General features: G+C 50.3%; 1 protein-coding gene across 5 annotated transcripts in view; it reads left to right on the forward strand.

The window, feature by feature from the left end:
- LOC144782165 (cyclin-dependent kinase 17-like) overlaps positions 1–21381 on the forward strand; it is a 588354-nt gene that overhangs the window by 206621 nt on the left and 360352 nt on the right. The gene's annotated exons all lie outside the window — the stretch shown is intronic.

Raw genomic sequence — 21381 nt, forward strand, 5'->3', positions numbered from 1 at the left:
CTGAGAAACGGATTCTTACGTTTTTGGGAGATTCTGGTAGTGTAAAGTTCCACTCAGATTACTGGTGTGTACAAGGAGGCTGTATAGCTGTTGTACTGCTGAAATCCATGTATACTTCGTTAAATGTTTAGAGAGCTTGCCACGAAGGTACCTCTAGCCAGGGCAGATATTATGGAGCTCTTTCTGCATCACCCTCTGAGCCTTTATTACAGCAATGCCTTATACTTGCTTGACAACTGATTAGTTTTATTTGGTTAACAATCCAACTGCCAGCATGATTGTTTAAGCCCCCGGCCGTGAGCAAGTTTATCTACATTTTTGCGTTTTACGCTGCTTCCTTGTAGTGTCGCTGATAAAATGTTTTGTTTATCATGTTCGAACAGATAACAAAAAAAACTTGCGCTCCTTGTTTCCAATTTTTGACTCGCCTTAGTCTTCACTAAACCCTGCCTTTCAAGAGGCAGGGAAAATCGGTATTCCTTTAAAGTTTAGTTCCAAGATTGTGAATTGGCTTCTCAAAAGACCTGAAAGAATATATGAGACCTTCGCATAATGTATTTTATTGTAATTATATTACTGCTTTTAAAGATATGTTTTTATCGAAACAAAGCCTATTTGACTGACTGTAATTATATTTATGTCAAAGGAGAGATACAGGAGGTATTGTTAAGAAAAAAATAAACTCGTTGCTCCTACTTCAGCTGCTGTGATTTGTGTGCTCTCAAAAAACAAGGTAACTAAAAGGAAGTGAAACACTGTCCATAGTTCTTAAACCACTTATGGGAGGTCCACCGTTGTATGTTTGTAGTAAGAGGACCACAGGCTTCCTCACATAACCCAGAGATTACCCTTCTCATAACGTCCACTAAGGGCAAAGACATAGAACTTGACCACAGAAAGGGTTCTGGGGTCTCTGCTTTCGGTCCTGTCAACAAATTAATGGTAATCTTATGCTACATAAAATGATTCCCCACAAAACAAATGAGCTTTGAAGGCAATTTAAGAAATACCTTTCCTTTTCAGTATGTAGTGCATAGCTGTATACACGTTTCTTTCATGTCCTCACTTCTCCAATTTTGCTTGTCTGCTATTTTTCTTTTGTTCCCTTGGCCACAAAAATAAGGCAACTCACCCTTTGTGGAGAGGGTCCGTGTTTATTATTCATGTTGAATAGAATCCTTTTCTTTTTGACTTTTCATGAATCCTTGAGAATTGACGTATATCCAGTAGTCACAAATTATTTTTTAAAGGTCTTTGGAATCCTCCTTGCAGGGGTGTAACACAGGCCCCTGGGGCCCCGGCGATGCAAGAGGGCCCCCAACCTTTGTAGGGGGCCCCATTCAGGCCCAGAATAATGAATATCTGTAAGATATGCGAGACTCGGATCAATAATCAGATTCTGGAGGGAGCTACATGATTTTTTTTTTTTTTTGTAAAATTTTTATTTTTATTTTGCAGAAACAAAAAGGAAACACAAAAAAAAAAGGGCACCAAGGTGCTAAACAGTTCCCCGCTCAGGGGGAGCAAGTCAAAGCAAAATGATGGTGGCGGCACATCTCGAGACCAAGCCAGGTCGACAGCACTGAATGCAAACAAAAGGCAATAAAGAAGTTGACCAGGCAACCAGCCATATGTGCTATATAGTGGCACAAAGCAAGTCCAAAGCAATCATGTCCACGATCCTGCGAGATCAGGTCAGACTCATATACTGACAGTGTCGTGCCCTCCACAGTCTAAAAGAAAAGTAAAAGAAGGGAAATCCCAATCCCCAATCCCTCCCTCCCCCCGCCCCCCATGGTGGTGACTCACACTTACCACATTCAATCAGACGGTCACACTAAACCTGGAAGAGGTGCAGGGAACGCAAAGATGCAGGGCACACGGCTGAAGGTAAGCCCTTAGACAGGAAGGAAACCAATGGACCCCATTGGAGCGTGAAGGTCTTATAATCACCGAGGAAGATGTCCGCCATTCTTTCCAAGCTCAAGAGTTTCCACAGTCGAGCGTGCCATAGGGAGATTGCCGGTGCCTCCCTCCGTTTCCAAGCCGCCGCCAAAGTGAGTTTGGCCGCCCCTAAGCAAAGCCACAGAATCTTTTTATCAGATCGCGTTTGATGTTCAAGGCCAGGATCTCGCAGACCTAACAATACAGAGGCTATAGAATCCTCTATAGGGTATTGGAGGATATCCTTGATACGTGAGAGGATTTCCTCCCAATAGGGCCTGATTATTGGGCAGTCCCACCAGATATGGCGGAAGTCCCCTAAGAGCCCACATCCTCTCCAGCACCTATCAGAGGTCGCCGGGTATATGCGGTGGAGCCCAGCCGGGCAGAGGTACCATTGCGTGAGAGTCTTTAAGTGTGCCTCCCTCAGATGTAGCGAGTGATTAAATTGGGTCATATCCCGCCAAAGCGCCGACCATTCCGTGTCGGTGATATCTCTCCCCACCACCTCCTCCCACTGTCCCATATAGCGCGTCCTAGGTGACGTTTCAGATTTGAGCAGTAATTGATAGAGGAAAGTGACAACGCCCTTCATGGTAGACGTCCGTAGCAAAAAAGCCTCGAACGGCGAGGGAGGCCTCGTAGCCGCCTCCAGCATCCCCGGAGATGTGGCCCAGTGTAACAACTGTACGTGCCGATATCGATCGGTGTGCGGTACCCGATAGTCCCGCACACAGTTATTAAAAGTGAGGGGGTCCGACCCATGGAACAAGTGGGTCAGCGCCCTACATCCACCCTCCCTCCAGGCGTCAAAAGCTCCCTCCCTGAGCGCTGGCGGAAAGGCCGGATTGAAGTGTAAAGGTGTAAACGGAGAGGGGAAGGTCGTCCACCGCTCGTCCGCAGCCAGGGTGTCCCAGACCTTCAACGCGGTACCCGTGGGGGTGCTTATATAGGCGTTCAAGGGGCGATCCCTCTTCGGCTTCCACGCCAGGTCCCATATCGACCGGCCGGCGACACTCCGGTCCATGTGCAGCCAATGTTTTTCTGACAACTGCTGCGACCATTCCACCAGGACCCTCAATTGGGCCGCCTTGTAGTAAAGCTGCAAATCCGGGAGTCCCACTCCTCCCTCCAATCTAGACCGGCGTAGAACTGCAAAGGATAGGCGAGCGCGGCCTCCCTGCCAAACGAACCGCAATATCTGCGTCTTGAGTTGTCTAAAGTAAGTGCTGTCGAGTGGAATGGGTAAAGCCTGGAATAAATATAAATATTTAGGAAGGAGAACCATCTTAATTGCATGTACCCTGCCTAACCAGGACAGGAATTTGGGTTTCCATTTCTCCAAATCAGCTCGAGTTTTTGCCAGAAGAGGCGGAAAATTGGCCGAGAACAATCCGCCCACCGTCGGGGTCAGATGGACTCCCAGGTAAACAAGTGAGCCAGAGGCCCAGGCTAAAGGAGACAGAGTTCGTACGCGGGCCACCTCCGTCTGCGAGAGGGTCAAGTTCAGAATGTAAGATTTGCTATAATTCACCTTGAAGCCCGCCATTTCCTCATAGTCTAGCAGGAGGTCCTTGATACAGGGCAAGGAATGTTCCGGGTCCGCCACAGAGAGCAAGACATCATCCGCGAAGAGCGTGATCTTATGCTGCTCTCCCGCGAACGGTAAGCCTCGTACCCCCTCATGTTCTCTCACCGCCATCGCTAGAGGTTCGATGCTAAGCGCGAACAGCAAGGGGGAGAGGGGGCAGCCCTGTCTGGTGCCCCTCGAGTGCGGGAAAAACGCCGACAATTGGCCATTCACCGCCACTCTCGATCTGGGACTGCAAAAATTCGCTTTCAACATGGTGATAAAATTCCCCGAGCAGCCAAAGGCCGAAAGTGTATTAAAGAGGAACCCCCAGTCCACTCGGTCAAAGGCCTTTTCCGCGTCCAGACCCACAAGTACAGCCGGAATGCGGAACCTATCCGCCTTTTCAATTAAGTGAACCACTCTGCGAGTGTTATCGTGAGTCTGGCGCCCCTTGATAAAATCGGATTGGTCAGGGTGTATGATTGCCGGCATCAAATTCTGAAGTCGGCGCGCCAGGATCGATGAGTACAATTTGGCGTCAATGTTGAGTAAGGCTATGGGACGGAAGGACGCGCAATACGTGAGGTCCTTTCCCGGTTTCGGCAGGATCGTGATCACTGCCTCCGCGAGCGACCCCGTAGACGACCCGGACCTTGCCATATCATTAAACCGAGACACTAGGAAGTCACATATCTCAGTAGCGTATGATTTATAAAAAACAGCAGTGTAGCCATCTGGGCCCGGCGCCTTGTGCAGCTTCAAATTTTTTATGGCCTCAAGGACCTCCTCCCTAGTGATAGGTGCTTCCAGCAATTCATTCCACTCGGTAGATATCTGTGGTAGGGGTAAGCGCTGCAAATACTCCTTTTGGGCCTCCGCATCAAGATTATCTCCCGAGTAGAGATCAGCATAGTAGCGGCCAAAAATGTCCGCTTTCGTTTCATCCCGATGTTGCAGTACCCCCGCTGTATCTCTAACGCCTCCCACATATTCTCGTTCCCTCCGGTCGCACAATTGGCGCGCCAGATGCCTGCCCACCTTGTTCCCGCAGGAATAGGATTGTCGTCTCAAAAGCGTGAGTTCGGCTCTATTAGCGTAGTGGGCCCTCAACTTCCCCCTGACCGCCGTCAATGGGCGAAGGGTCACCCTCGAGGGATTAAGCTTATGGGCCTGTTCGAGGCCGACCACCTCAGCCTCTAATGCCTCGCGGTCCTTCCGCCGCAATCTGTTGAGTTGCGAATTGATACCCAAACACGTGCCCCTGATCGAAGCCTTGAATGCGTCCCACGTATTCGAGAGCGATGTGTCCGACGGGGGATTAAGCTCAAAGAATTCCCTAATGGCAAGCCGCAACGCTTTATTGGAGGTGTCGTCCCTGACTACCGACGCCGGGAAGTACCACTTCCGCTGTCCCGCACCGGGTGACAACCAACGGAGGGTAAGCACCAGCAAGCTGTGGTCCGAGACGGATATAGGAAGAATGGCGGCATCCACAACATCTCCGCGCAGTGATTGGCCGAGGAAAATGTGATCTAAGCGGGAGTAGGAGTGGTGTACATGTGAGAAAAACGTGTAATCCCTTGAAGTAGGGTGAAAGAAGCGCCATCCATCAACCAACCCCAATTCCCCCACCTCCCGCTGCGATGAGGCAGAGAACACTCCTGTGCTCGCCCTTTGGCCCCCCGAGCTGTCCATCTCCTTATCCCACACCAGATTGAAGTCCCCTAGTAGAAACAGGTTCCCCTCCGCAAAGTCCCCAATCTTTTGTAACAAGCACTGTAAATATTGATTCTGACCAGAGTTGGGAAGATACAGCACCACAAAGGTGCACAAGCGCCCCTGAATAAGCCCCTTCACCATCAACCATCGGCCCTCCTTATCATTGCGAACCTCTACCGGTTGGAAATGGAGCGCAGTGCGGAACATGAGAGCCACCCCTCTGTTTCGTTGCAGCAGAGGACCTATATATGATGGGATACGCCCTATGCCGCAAGCGCAGTTCATCCTTCCTTGCCAAATGAGTTTCTTGGAGCCCCACAATGTCCAACTGGTGATCAACCACATACTTCCATACCTTCTGCCTCTTTTGCGGCGAGTTCAAACCCTTGACATTCCATGTCCCTATGCTAATCGGCATGACGCAATAGGACCCCGGAACTTTCAGCAGCCATCTTATTAATACCTTCCCCCGTACTCGGGAGTACTCCAGTCAAAAACAAAGGCAATGGGCCAACCATGTCTTCTCTAATGTAACTCCCATCCCTCCACCAGCCTGTAACCAGCCGGACAGCAACACCTCCCAGGCCCCTCCCTCTCAATGCATTCACACACAACAGCACCCAAGCCTTCATCCGCCCCGCCCCGTCACCACCATGGACCCCCCCACACCCCACACCCCGTACCCCAAACCCCCCAACGCCCAACCCCCCCCCGCAACGTAAAGGATAACAGTGAGAAACAACTCAAAACAATAACGTTGAGGATAATACTCATCAGCTCCAGTAGTCCAAGGTTCGTGAAGGACCGTCCAGTCTGGAGGTGGGGCAGGGGGGCCAACTCGGTGACCCCCATGGCCATGGTCCGGGGAGTCTCCTCCAAAAGTACAACCAAACCCCCAGACCAAGGCCCGATGCCCCTCCAGCGCCGATCCACCATTAGAGCATGCTCATGCCGCTCCTGAGCCCATTTGAGACTCCTCCAATGTCGCCGAAGCTACCGAGGCCACCGCGTCGCCCCGTTCCTGCAGGCTGGTATGGCGATCCGGTCGCCGCCGGTCCGGGGATGCTCCCACCCGGTGCCATGATGAGGAGCGACGACGCCTCCGAGACGGGGACGCGGTTGGTCCCTGAGAAGGTGCATCGTCGTTCAAACCCAAGAGGTCTTTCGCCGCCTGGAGAGAGCGTATCTGCGCCAACCGATTTTGCCATCGGAAGATGATCCTGAAAGGGTGACCCCAGGAATAGGCGATGTTGCGTTCCCGCAAGAAGGAAGTCACTGGACGAAACTCCCTCCGTTTCTGTAGCGTAGAAGCCGCCAAGTCCTGATAAAGCTGAGGGCGGTGATCCCTGAACTGCAGTGATGTGATGGCCCTTGCCTTGCGGAGGATGCGCTCCTTTACTTGGAAATCATGTACACAGACGAGGATATCAGGGGGGGGCCCCCCACCTCGCCTGGGCAATCCAACTCGATGTACTCTGTCCATTCTAATTTCACGCACATCCTCCTCGTCCAAGATCTGCAAAAACAACTCCTGCACGTAGCCACGCAGGTCGCCCGCCTCGCCCACCCATGGCACTGCTCGAATGCGGATGTTATTCCGTCGGGACCGGTTTTCCAGGTCCTCCGCATAAGCCTGCAAGTCCAAGTTCTGTTCCGTGAGACGGCTTACATCTTGTTGCAGCAAGTGCACATCATTGGCCATGCTCAAATCATGATCTTCTAAGGTCGCCACCCTCTCGCCAATCCCATCCACATCTCTCCGTACTTCCCGGAGGTCGGATGCCAATTGCGCACGAAGTTCGGATATATCCTCCTTGATAGAGGCAAATAGTTCGGTCATAAAAGCCTTGGTTGCAGGGGCTTCATCGTCCGACTGTCTCGACGAGCCACTGGCCCCCGGGGACGCCGGCTGCTGTGAAGACTTAGGCGCCCCATCCTTCCCTGCACGCCCCTTGCGCAGTGAGTTAGACATGGTGCCGGGCAGCCCTCGGCTCGGGCGATCCTCTCTTCTGAAAGACTCAGTGGCAGGCGCTATGGGAGTACTGGGCCCGCAAGTGTAGCAATTGTCCCCTCTGAGCAGCCCAAACGGTCCCCTCCTTGCAATCCAGGCAGTCTCCAGGAGTCCCCCGCTCGTCGAAACACCAGCCTACAGTCCTGCAAGGAATATCCCACCGCCAGGGGTCATGGAACACCTCGCCCCCGATAGCAATGCCCAGGGGGGAGGGCGCGGAAATGCAATGCAGCCACTGTCAGACCAATCGCAGGCGATAGCCAACCAATCCCATAGGGGAAGCCAGATAAAAGGGCCCTGCGATGTTCTCCGCCGAGGAATGCTCCCAGGACACTTGGTGCCAACCTCCTTTGATAGTAGCCAATTCACCACCGGGCCAAAGGCGGGATCCGCAGTTCCAGTGACCCTCCGTTGCACCCTCCAAGCCGCAAACAGTGCTGCGATGCGTGTCCGGTCTGCTCAAGTGGCCCACGTGGCAGCACCGGCGTCCAGCCTCCACGTGTCTGCACCCCCTCCAGGCCTGCGCAGGTGGAAGCACGTTAATCTGCCGGCCTAGGCCAGAGGCACTACCCCGCAGCTATCACCAGGGATTCTCCACGCTATGGTCACTCAGTGCCCCGGTCAGGTCTCCCGTCGGGACCTGTTCGCCGGCCCGCATCCACACGTCTCCTCTCTTGGCCAGTGAGGGGGCCCGCTCGTCAGGTCCAGGCCTCCCAGCGACCCCTGGTGTGCGCAGCCTCTGCTTTCCTCCCGGTGCTTCCTCCGTCCCCCCGGGTGTGCACTGCGGCGCCTCCCCGCTTCCGCCGTTTCTGGGTCCCTCTACTCTGTGGGTTGACACAACCAGGCACCCCCGGGCTCACCGGCGGTCAACTCCGCCTCCCCACCGGGAAGGCGCGTCCCTCCTCTGTCAGCCGGTGCAGGGGAAACCGCGGGCGGGACGCGGGCGGGCTTCTCCTCGTCTGCGGCGGACACCGCGATCCACCGAGCCGGCCCCCACGCCACGCAAGGCCGGGGATTTGCAGGCCCCAAAGCGCCGCCGCTCCTGCAGTCGTCACAGACGTCGCCTCGTCCCGCTGACGGCTCCGGGCCCCTCCACCGTGTTGCGGAGACCTCCGCTGCCTTTTTGGAGCCAGTCCGCTCACCCAGCTTCGTGCTATTAGACGCTATGCTGGATCGGCGCCGGAGAGGTTCGGAGAAGCGTCCTACTCCGACGCCAGCTTGGCCACGCATCAGCTACATGATTTTGTGCTGCGACTCTGCCCTGTCGATCATAACGGCACTGCCCACGCGTTTGAATCCTTTTGGTCATGAATTTAGTTTTACATAGACCATCACTGGTGAGGTTATTAGAATGGTTATGATCGGTGAGCACAGTAGTGGATTCCCAGAATTCACAATCTGGTCAAAGGGTTTTATAGTTAGGTTGTTTGAAGGTTTATTTACCCTTTGTAATTTGGCACAGTATCTAAATTTCTGCCTAACACCACTGATCGAGAAATCAATTAAATTGATAATTGCGGATTGCAAAATGTTCTAATAGAAAATATTGTGTAGTCCTAAGAGCAATGGATTAAATGAAAGGAGTCTATTTTAATCAAGCATTGGCAAAGTCAACAGTTCTCACTTGTTGCCTACGTCAATGCTTTTTGCAAGACTAGGTGAGGTGGGGGAAAGAAATGATCGAGCACACGCAGAGTGCGGGGGTGGGTATGTGAGGAAGAAGCAGCACACAAAGGAGAGAGCAAGAAAATACATGCACTCCAATGGAGTGCTGAAAGAGTGCTGAAAGAAAGGAAAAATAGTTACCTGATGTGGAGATGTGGAAGGGATACAAGTCTTAAAATGAAAATGTAAATGTAAATGTAAATGTAATTCGATTTATATAGCGCACGATTCACCCAGGGGTCTCAAGGCGCTTGCTTAGGGAACCCGTCCTGGTATTCCCCTGTGAGAGATACCCCGGCAGGGTATTCACAAGGTGAAAGCCAGGCATCCCGCCGCGAGGGGCCGTAGTGGAGATTAAGCAAGCTATTGCCCAGAGTCGCAGAGTGTGACCCCGTGAGTCGAGTAGGCACCGGAGCGAGAATTGTTGAGTCCGTGGAATTTTTTTTTTTTTTTTTTTTTTTTTTGAGCCCGAGACCCGCCGAGGCGGGGAATCGAACCCTGGTCCACGGCTGATCTCAGCTTCCGGGTCTGCCGCCTCTAACCACTGAGCCACACTTCTCCACAAAATGTTAAAGGAGCTAGGCTCCAGGAGAGGAACAAACACAAGAAGCGTTTAAAAGCCTTTGAACATGGTCAGCGACTGGCTGCCGCCCCCCCCTCCCCCCCCAAATCCGACCACACCAACCCCAGAAACATGAACATGAGGCCAGGTTATCTTTGGAAGGCGGGGGCTAGTCCCCCGGCCGTATTTATTAAGATATGAAATTAAAAAAGGTTTTAATTGCATGGTCAACAATTTATACAAAAATCAGCAGGACATTAGATACAATATCGTCAACAAGTTTGAGAGGCTAACCTTAACAAAACTCTAATACAGGTTGTTTCCTAACCGAATCTAACATCCTCATCTTGATTTTTGTATCCTACATTTCTGGCCATATGGCAAGGTCGCTAACCGGTGTCAGGTCCTACTAGCTGCGCCTCACCTAGAGATGTGCGCATGCGCAGCCGGGCCCGGTAATTACCCCGGTCTACGCCGCGAACTCCATTTACCCACTAAAGGAGGGCCCTTACTCTGCGCCATCCGGTGACGTCATGAGTATGCGCGCGCGGGGTGGCTACCAGCCTAAGGAAAGCGTGACTACTCCAACCCGCGCCCCTTTGAAGCATTAGTTACCTTGCCCCTGGAGTTCTAGGAGTGGCCAATGGCCCCTCCCCCTGGGCGGGAACCTCCATAGGATGATGCCCGCCCCCTCAGACCTTAAAAATAGGTGCTCACCGGTCATGACCTTACCGCCACAGGCCAGCATTGTTAACCGACGATCTGACCTCCCCCCATCTATACCCAATTCAGGAGCGCACTTGTTTGGCAAATCCCTCCAACCAGGCCCAGAGATTGTTAGACCACAAGACATTCCCCGCTTCATTCAAGTGAACTCCATCCCCCAGGTAGTACTGTTCGCCCCAGATACACCCATGTGGAATCGTCTGCAACCGGGGGCCCCGAAATAGTTTGTCCAACTGCGTGTTGATCCTCTTTACCGAGTGATTCAACGCCCTGACCGAGTCCCCCCTTCGCCACTGCCATCGAGGGATAAGTTGCGACCATACTACCATGCAACCTGGGCAGGTCCTGGCCACCCACCCCGCAGTGGAGATAATCTCTTCAATCAGGATGCGTCGCCCCAGTTTGGCCAAATCGTTCTCCCCCAGGTGAAGTATCACCACTGACGGAGGGACGGGCTGTCGAGCTAATAGTCCCTGTAAGAAGTCCCTAAACTGGTTGAGACATAACCCCCCCCCTCCCGAAGAACGAGATGTCAAACCCCTGTTGCGCAGCCCTTTCCTTACGGTCTCCTGAAAGAAAAACACATTCGGCACGTCTCACATAGGAGTGACCCACAATATAAACCATTTTCTTGTTTTGATCTCGATGCTTATTCCGCGATGGTGTAGATCGTTGCTGCCCGACGGCAAGTTCCTCCCCTGCGTGACAGGTCTGAGGAACTGCAAGAAACCAGAAACAAACCAAGCGTGAGCACCATCATGTCACAACATGTCAATCCGCACATATCGTTTGTAACATTCAGAGGACCATCTCCCAATTTTCTGCACATTCTCTACTGGGAGGCCCCTTGCTACTGCCTCAGTTGCTGCCCCAATTCTAAAGGAGTGAGTGCCAAATTCCTTGGGGTCAAGACCTGCCTGTCTGACCGTCAGCCCCAATACTCTTCTGAACTGGTACCTAGTCAAGGGCGTACCGTCGGCGTGACACAACAGTGCACCACCCGCCACGCCCCCCCGCTGCCCACGGAACACTTCCACATGCGCCACTTGGCAGCAAGGATTGGCAAGGGCCCGGTGGAGCACTATGGTGTGACCTCGTGACTCCTGGTCAGTCTTCGATTTCTGAATGGTCACCCACATGGTGTCCTCCCTGATCCTTACACAAACCCCTTGTAGGCCGCCCTGCAGATCGGTCTTGGACGCTGCCACTAACTCGCCAATTCTCAGGGCCCCATAGAATGCCAAGGAAAATGCAGCTTTGAAAAGAAGTACCTCCCACTCCGAGCTACAGACACTGTCAAGTGCGACCAGTAAAGCCGTCAGCCGTGCTAGCCCGATGGGCCTTCTCTTATCTGCTGGGTGACCTTGTAAACGGCGCCAACCCCTCAAGGCCTTGCGCACCATAAAGGTGTTAGTAGGATCTCGCATGCCCTTAGTCTGTGCAAAGAAGGAGACCGCCGCCCTATGCCTGCTCGCAGCTGCTACTGAACGTCCTTCCCTATGCATCCATTCTAAATAGGCCGCAAAGCCATCCTCCTGAGCCCATAGAACCTCCCATTCCTGACCCAAGAAAGTACAGTAAGACAAAAACGCCCCTTCGTAAGCCGTCTTGGTCCTGGGGGCTAAGCTAGCAACCACGAGGTCCTGTAATCTGGGGCACCAATCTGCCAAAGTACTGCTGGGAAGTGCGCTGGCGAGGGGTCTGCTGCAGGAAGATGTTCCCTGAAAACCTGCATTTTAAAGCGAGAGAGGGAGTCAGCTGCATTATTGAGAATGCCAGGGACATGCTTGGCCTTGAAAACTACATTCCATTTTAGGCACTGCAACACCATCTCTTTTATCAGGCGCAGTATGAAAGGACAGCGTGCCCCCTGTTGGTTTATGCATTCCACTACTGTCATGTTGTCTGACCAGAACACCACTGATTGATTACATAAGTGTTCGGGCCAGACCTTCAATGCCACCAGATTGGGAAGAGTTCAAGGAAGCCAATGTTGGTGGTCAGACCCCATGTTCTCCATTGTTCCGGCCAACGCTGGGCGACCCACCTGTTCCCCAGGATGGCGCCAAAGCCCACACTACCAGCAGCGTCTGTCCATAGACCCAACTCTGCTGATGTTGCGGGAGGACCGGGCCACACTACCCTGCCATTGAAATCCTCCAAGAATGCCATCCATATAAGCATATCCTGGCGAACCTCAGACGACAACCTAGTGCGGTGATGTTTCTCCCGTAATCCTTTCATTGCTTGGGCAATGGAGCGTGAGAACGGGCGTGCCATAGGAATGACCCGTAGCGCGAAGTTCAGTTGCCCCACCACTTCCTGTAATTGTTGCAAGGAAACCTTGTTTTTGCGTAGGCATTGACGTAGCGCTGTTCTAAATTTGGACACTTTGTCCCTGGGCAATCTGAAACATCCTTCCACTGAGTCAATCTCGATACCAAGAAATTCCAAGCAGGTGGACGGGCCAACGGTCTTCCCTGGCGCAAGCGGGACCCCAAAAGCCCGCATGAGCACGCAAAATTCCTGCAATGCCCAAGCACACTCCTGAGAGCCCGCCGCACCCAAGAAGAGAAAATCATCAAGGTAATGCATGACCTGCTGGTGGCCCGTCGCCTGTCTCATGACCCATTCTAGAAATGAGCTAAACATCTCAAAGTATGCACATGATATGGAACAGCCCATGGGCATGCATTTATCCATGTAAAACCTGTCCCTAAAAGTGAAACCTAGGAGATGATGATCAGCCGGGTGAACCGGGAGGAGACGGAAAGCTGATTCAATGTCTGACTTTGCCATCAGTGCCCCCGGCCCCATGGCATGTAACAAGTCAACCGCCTGGTCAAAAGAGGCATACTTTACACTACAAATCCCCTCCTCAATGGCATCATTCAAAGATGCGCCCCTAGGCGCTGACAGGTTGTGGATCAGTCTGAACTGACCTTTCTCTTTTTTGGGAACTACTCCTCTGGCGAACACACAAAATTGGGAACAGGCACCTCCCTGAAAGGGCCAGCTATCCTGCCTAGAGATAATTCCTTGCCAATTTTTGCCGCCACCACTGCTGGGTTGTGTTTCACTGATAATTGGTTCTTGCAATGGGCGCTGCCTGTGTATCCCCCTGCCGGGATCCTAAAGCCTTGGGAGAAACCTTCCTGGAGTAAAGTGGCTGCTGTGTGGTCCGGATATCTATTTAACCATGGGATCATTGCTAAAACATCTACAGGTGTAGGGGTACCCAACTGGTTTGTGTTACACTGGCTTCCCTCTTCCCCTCTGACCAGTGTTCCCGTGCTTGGACCTGCAGGAGGATTCTGGGTGTGAGGGGTGACCACAGGACGCGCATGCATGTCTAAACCTACAGGTACCCGGGGCCCTTGTGCAGGTGCGCCTATTAAAGTCCCAGCACATCCCTTTTTTCTCTGACCCGCCGGCCCTATACTTCCCGGGTACCTCACTCGCTTGGGGGGACCGAAAGGGCTGTTGAGGCCTCGCGGAGAACACCCTGACCGCACTGGTGGACTGAGGGGGGGGTGAACTATCTGAGAACTGCTTATGCCATGACATTGAGTCAACCGTATCCCATGCCAATGATGGATTAAATTCTAAAGCTTTCCTGAAATTTACATCGTACCCTTTCCACGCATCCCCAGAGTACTGTTCACTCCATCCCACAATCCTGCTCTGGTAGCACGCCAATGGCGCCTGGACATTAGGAGGTCGTTCGGCCTTGATAGCTGTGAAAACTGCAAAAGCCCTGATCCAGTTAAGCAGCGTTTCATCCACCCTAAATCTAGAACACTGTGCCCTCCATTCACTTGGATGCATCCACTCTTTCAGTGTCTTCGCATGCTCCATTTCCCTATTATCCAGCAACAATGAAAAAATGTACACATATTTATCTGCCCAAATCATCTCCTTCACAGTCTGCGACACATGTTGTGCTAAATTCTCACTCCTGGAAGGTATAGAACCATCCCCCAAGAGAGGCAGAGCCACCTCCTTACCATTTCCGGGCACCTGGGCCGGCTGCCCACTAGCTCCATTCGGCTGGGCGAGACTGGAACCTGCGAGGGAAGAAGATGAGGGCACTGCAACACTGTCGGCCACTGCCGCCGATTTAATCTTTTCCACGAACTTTGCCGCCTCTGCCGCATGATCTGAAGAAGTAGGAAAAGCCCCCCCCTTCTGCAGCACGGCATCAAGGCCGTTATCTGAGATACCAATTCAGAAGGCATTGAGTCTAGGTTACCTGCTGGGACAGCAGGTGCCACTGGGGGTATGCCCAGTGGTACAGGCGTAGAGGGCAAGGCGGGTGCCGGTTGCGGCAAGCCTGTAACCGGGATCGGGACCACAGGTGAAGGGTCAGGCCCCGCAGGTGGGGGCCCCGGCGGTATGGCGGGAGCCGGTGCCGCATGAGCTGGAATTACAGGCGTTGGTGTTAGAGGGGCCGGAACGACCGCTAAAGGTGTGATAGGTACCGGAACTACAGGCTCAGAGGCAGGGGCAGTGTACCTGGGTTTCTTGGCCTTAGACTTCTTAGGCGGGGTAACAAAATCCCCCCTTGGCAAGGGTGCCGCCCTCTGGCGAATAGGCCTACCCGATGGGCCAGGGGAATCATCAAACCTCTCATTAATCCGGGCCTCCAATTCATCAACCTTCCCCAACCGTTTGTTAATTTCGCCCATTTCCCGCATCATGGCCCGCATCATAACCTCCATCTTGGACCCTCCTTTACCACCCCTCAGTCCTGGCATGTTAAAACAGCTGCCTACACTCCTAGTGTCACAATTGGGCGTACTTGTGTTCTGTACCTTCGCTAGATGGAGGATCTCCAGGGGGCTTTCAGCACCATGCAACGGCAACCGCAACACCACCAGCTTGTCCGGCTATGTAAGGGGTGAGTAAACCTAGTGTAGACCCACCCGGCGGCTACCAGGAGCGATGAAATGCTAGCCCCCGCTCTCCTCTTACCGACCAATCCAGCGTACTCCCAGGCGGTATCGGATCTGCACCCACGTCTTACGTCCCCCTCCTTGAGCTCCCCGCAAAGTGCAGCAGTAGTAAGTTGCCTGAAAATAGAAAATTGTATCAACACCGGGGAATATAGTTCTGTAGACAAGGAGATACACTTATTGGAGGCTTGACCCCTGTAAACCACCTACAAGGCTGCCCTTGACTGTTACCCCCACTTATCTTAGTACAGTGGTAGCCTTGGATAAAACAACACCTTTTTCGTACTTTAAATTCTTCAAAAAGTTAAATTCCCCACAGTGCACAATATCCCTCCAAAACTAACCCCTTTTCTGTATTTTCAGGTCATCAAACTGTTACAAAGCACCAAAATTGCAAAAAATGCACTAGGGTCTCCCATCCAGGTCCTACCCTGGTCGACCCTGCTTCGCTTCCTTTCACACTTCTAACTGTAAATCCCCGGTAGCTAAAGCCGGATGGAAGCGCCAGAACAGCACAATAAGTAATTAAAGCAATCCAGATCGAGCAGGGCAGAAGATAAGAATGAGTGGCCCGATGCCCCCGCGTAACCGGCAGTTAATTTCTTTACAGCGTAATTAATTCCTTTGAGGAGAACCAGGAAATGGCCTGATGCTACGACCACGCTCCCGTGCCCCCGTCCCTCGTCGAGCCGCTCTGCAGCCCGCCCCCGACCAATACCTTAACTCGCCGACAAGTAAATAATCAGAAACTCTGGTAATCCAAACCCCTTCGGCGGCAGCCCGTCTGCTGACTCTCTACTCCGATGCGACCCAGGAAGCCCCAGCAGCTCGCACCTGTAAAAACAAGGAAAAAAGGGGGTTATTAACAAAGAAGCCCCGAGCGCGGGGCACAACACGCTGTGGGGGAGCGTCCAGGGACAAGAGGGTCTCCCGGGCGCTCCCCGCCTCTTTATTCTCAAGGGGCCGGGTGGGGATGGCAACGCCCCCCGCCCAGCCTCTCCAGCAGCACGCCCCCCCTGACCCGGACAGCCTACCCTGGTATCCGGGTCAGGGGGGGCCGCCGGCCAATCGGTGGCGGGTCACGCCCATGAGGGCCCGCCCCACCATCGAGGGGCACTAAGGGGGGAGGCGGTCGCCGCTCCGCCATGCGGGCGGGGGGGGGGGCCAAGGGCAAGCAATTGAGATTGAAAAGAAAGGCAACAAATAGCAATAACCTGATCCACAGCCCACTTGGAGTATTGATATTGTATTGATATTATACACAGTAGTTCTTAGAAAGCTGACCGCTAAAAGCTTGTCTGTATGCGAGCCCTAAAAATTATGTTTTTTGTACTTTGTGTTGTTGAAGAACTGAATAAATACATACAGATGGATAGTTGAGGTGGAAAGATCTATTACGAATTTCAATGCTGTCCATCTCTTGACTAACGTTTATAGGCAATCCCCTAACACCGGATGAGAAATTTAGAGTGCGTTTTTTTCTTTGTTTTGTAACATAAGCAGGAGGTGCCTGTCAGAGGGCGCTGGTGGGCGGCTGGAAGAGCCTCTCTGTGTAAGTGTGGGTTATCTCTAAATGTATCAGTCATAAAACCCCTTGAGAGGGTGACAAATAATTCTACGAATTACACAGGCACGATTGATGCCGAAGGTTGAGTAGGACGTGTGGAATTGCACTGCCAGGAAGGGGGGGGGGGCATATATCTATCTGCAGCCCTCACGAATTCGGTCTCTGCCGTCATCTTGTGCGTGCAGGTGGCTGACAGGTTGTGGGTGAGCTAAAATAGCACTATTGCTTTCAGGAGAGAGGTAGCGAATGGCATCTGTTACGTGGCACGTTCATCTTCTCAAGTTCGAAATGTTCCACATTGTAATGAATGCGCATTTTCAGAACAGATCGACAGAAGTCGTGATTGAAAGTATTTATCATTAAAGCAACATCATATATTAAAACAACGCACAATAACAAAAGAATAATGTAAATCAAAACCGAAGGATCTTCATAGCTAAAGCAATTTTGAAGAACTGGGTCATGGTGACAGGATTGTGCCTTTATTTTGTGTGCTCACATAGCAACGGCTGCTGCTTGTTGTGCTAGCTCAATGGGTAATATCAATAGACTTACCATTTCACTTTTAGACCTCTGGAAAAAGGAGAAACATTCGCTCGAAGGCAGTACTTACACATACGATAATGTCTGTTCTAGATGTAGTTTGCTATTTTGTGAGAGGCAATAAGGGCCTGGTTTCGAGATGAGTGATAACCGAATAATGGCAGTTTGCGAAAGGGATGCTCATGTCTGCGATAAGTCACTTTAGGACTCCCTACTAATGGAAACAGCAGAGAGCTGCATGTTATGTTTATGTAATGTTTGTCATGTTGTGTAGTATTGTGGTGGAGCACAGCTAACCAGCGTTTCATCGCACTGTTGAGGTCAACAACAGAACGAATATTAGAAATAATAAACCAAGACTTAAGAAGGTAACAGTTTAGTAAAAGTCTAAGAGTTATACGTAAAAAGTAAGGGTTTCAGCTTTTTCCCTAAGACTGTAAGCGAGGTCTGAGAGCAGAGCTTATAGAGAAGCTTTTCCCCATCCTTTGAGCCGCAACTGAAAAGGCCCTGATTCCAACGGAGACCATTTTGGATTTGGGGATCTGCAGCAGTCATTGGCCCATGGAGCAGAGACTACTGTGAGACATGGAGCCTACATTTTCAAACCAAAAAACGTGAGAAGAGGAATGGTGGACAATGTTATATGCAGGCATCAGAGATTTAAATAGTACACACTTCTGGACAGGGAGTCAGTGGGGACTTTTAACCCCATGGATGCTCAGCATATTCCCCTCCTGTGCTGAGAATTTGTAAATCCCACCCATCATGACGAGCTGGGCTCGTCATGAGCGTGCGAGGAGGCTACTTCATGACGAGCCCAGCTCGTCATGAGTGTGGAAGGGGTTAAGGATGGGGGTGATATGGTCCCTTTGCTTGCTTCCCGTCATCAGCTTGCATCCGTTTGGGCTAGCTTGAAGCCATCTGATGTTCTTGTCAGGCTATCCTTAATAGATGGATTTTCTATACTCAAGGTGGGGTCTGAGTCAAGGTCATGAACATGGCAGTGGTGAATTGTTGGGCAATAAGCGTGATGATGTTTCTCAGATACTTCTAGTGTCAAAAACAAGTGCTGGCAGGTTTTTAAGTTTGAAATTTTGGAGAGGAATTAAGATGTATGTACACTGCTAGATTTCTGACCACTACAGCAGGGATACACTTCTATCTGGCCAATTGATAGTGTTGCAATTTATAGAAGGCAATCTGGTGATGAAAAACTCCTTATTAGGATTGAGTTTGAAAAAACTTTAAGCTCTCCAGTAGCAGACATCTGTAAAAGTATTGGCTAGGGCTCCCTTCATATTATCAGATGAGCCATCTGTGTTTTTAGGGGTTGCTATATTAAACAGAATTTGTGTATCGTCAACATGCAGGTATAAGAATTAGTTGTTCCCTTGTATGCATTTACCACACGTGCCTTTAAAAGTGTAATGCAACATGTTGTATGACATCGTATTTACAGCACATTTTGTGGTAACACAGGATATATATATGTGTATATATATATATATATATTAATTACCTACTGGTCGCCAGTAGGTAGTTATAGTTAGGATTGTTTTCCATAGGGAAATCGCAACATTCTATTGGGAATAACTTTGGCGCCGGTTGAGGGATCTGCCTGAAATTTTCCTCAAATTTGTCTCGCGGCGCTCCGGTCCTTCCCCGAACGTTTGGGGGGGATTCGTCAAGCGGGGGCCGAGATAAAAGGGGGGTCCCAAAACGTGTTTTCCCCATGTTAATTTCCATAGGGCGGTTGGACTCGCTTTTAGCCCGAACGGCTGAATGGATTTCCACCAAACTTGGCAAAATTGTAGGGACTGGTAGCCCGATGTGCCTTTGCTATGTCTCAAGATATGTGCTCCAGTGGATTTTGAGTAATTAAGGTTCAAAAAAATATATATATCTATAGGCGCGCACCGGGGCGCGCTACGCGAGTTCGCGCGCGGAAAGCTGATTGGCTCTCGGGTGTCTCGGTAGGATCGAGACACAAGAGGTGGCAAAAACAAAGGGGTATATGACCATAAGGGGGCAGAGTAGACTCCCCCTGACCCCCTAGGTTTGATGTGGGGGCTATAAAAGGGCCCCCCGGTCCGCACCGGGGAGCGGACCGGGGAGCGTACCATGGGGAAAAAAGAATGACAGAGTTTTTAAAAAATGTAGCCTTTTTTTGTATAAATTGGAGGTAGTTCTAAAAAGAACTCTTTTTTTCTTTTTGTTTTATATTTTTTTTTATGTTTTTGAACATTTTGTACTTTTTTTGGCTTTTATGAACTATTTTATATTTTTTTTGATATTTTTATGGGGAGAAACAAAAAACGGGGAATTGTAAACGGCTCAACTGGAGCAAAAAAAAAAATCAAGAAAAAATTAAGGTTTTTTGGGGCAATTGTGGTTGTCACCAGCAAGGAGGATGAGCTTTATGCTCTACTCACCATAGGTGATGAGCTTACCACAAAAAAAACATGTGATCCTAAATTCACCAAACTCCCATACAATGTGCTGCTTTGGCCTGTATGGGGTATTGTCTTCTGGCAGCCACCTTCTCCCCTCCTCCTCCTCTTCTTCTTGCCCACCAATGTGATGTTGTGGTGGTCCTCTTGGTGGTGGTGGTGCAGATGCTCCAGCTGCTGCTGCTACTGTAACCATTTTAAAGTACAAAATATAACACAAAGATATCCAAACAGGTCTTCCTCAGTCAAAGGACAAAGTCAGAATAAGGAAATAAGCATTGGAAATGCAATAGGTCTCGCATTAGAAAAGTTGGAGCTATTGGTTTTGTAAATGACAAAAAATTTTTTATGTGTTGGTCTTGAAAATAGCAAAATTAATATCTTTGTCATTTACAATGCCAATACTTTTAACTTTTTCAAATGGGACACCTATAGCATTTGTTATGCAACATGTTTTGTATGTACGTGACTTACATGTATTCATATAACAAATACAAATGGCTTTTAATGTTTTAAAATAATTAATACTTTAAAAAAAAGTTCTTGTAATTTATAATAGCAATAGCTTAAACTATTGTAAATAACTTTTGTGAAGAATATGTTCAGTGTATTTTATTATGACGAAAATGCAAGAACAGAGGTAAAATATTAATTGATTTTACAAATAACAATGGCTTTTAATTTTTTTTCAAATAATTAATACTTAAATGAAAGTTATTGTAATTTATAAAGGCACTAGCTTAAAGTAAATCCAAAAAAAACAAGTTATGGGTGAGGCGGTTTGCTGCCACTTGCTGCTGCCACTCTCTGATAGCAGCCGCAATTTTCTTTATTAATTTCTCCATCGGACCATAAACTGTATGTAAAGGGGTAGAAATAGAGTTGGAGTCGCGACGATTGGGAGGTGCACTGTAGTGGAGTATTCCTTAAATACTGGAGCTGACGAAGTGTGCTCAGTGTACGAAGATAGATGCCCCTTTTGAAAGCTGCTGTAACGCCTGCAATACTACTGCTGGTCCCTAGATGGAGTGTTAGGTGGAAAATAGCAGCCACAATAAAAACAAGGTTAATTAACGTGAATAAATTACAACCAATACACTTGAAGACGGAGGTCAAGGAAGGGAGGACGAGGGGGCAAACAAAGGCAAGAGCGAGGGAGAGGAAATAAGAAACCCCACCCCTCTGAAATAGAACAATATACAATTGCATGAAATAAATAAATAAATACCCGATTGTTTCTAAGAAGTGCCGGTACTGTCCAAGTAAAAGTATCAGAAGGAGAGCTTCTTACATAACCGAGGGCAGGACAAGAGAGGTGGTGGTGGGGGTGGGAGACGGACAGAAGAAGAGAAACCGACATACGAGGAGAGAAGGGGGTATCTTGAGGGAGAGAAAAAAGAAGGGACAGAGTGGGGCAAGAATCAGAGGAGCGAGCAAGTTGTATAAATATGAGAGCGAGAAAGAACGAAGGTGAACTATAGAAAGAAAGAGGGCTGACAGACAGATATAGACGGAAAACAAGAGTACGAGTAAAAGGGAGAGAGAGATAATGAGTGAATGGGAGAGAAGGGAAAATATATAGAAAAAAAGAAGAAGACCCGGCCGGCCGTGAAACTGAAAGCACGGCCGTGAAAAAGCCTTTGATGCAGCAGGGGGTAATTAGGGG

Source organism: Lissotriton helveticus, chromosome 9 (genome assembly GCF_964261635.1).
Source record: "Lissotriton helveticus chromosome 9, aLisHel1.1, whole genome shotgun sequence".
Classification (NCBI taxonomy): domain Eukaryota; kingdom Metazoa; phylum Chordata; class Amphibia; order Caudata; family Salamandridae; genus Lissotriton; species Lissotriton helveticus.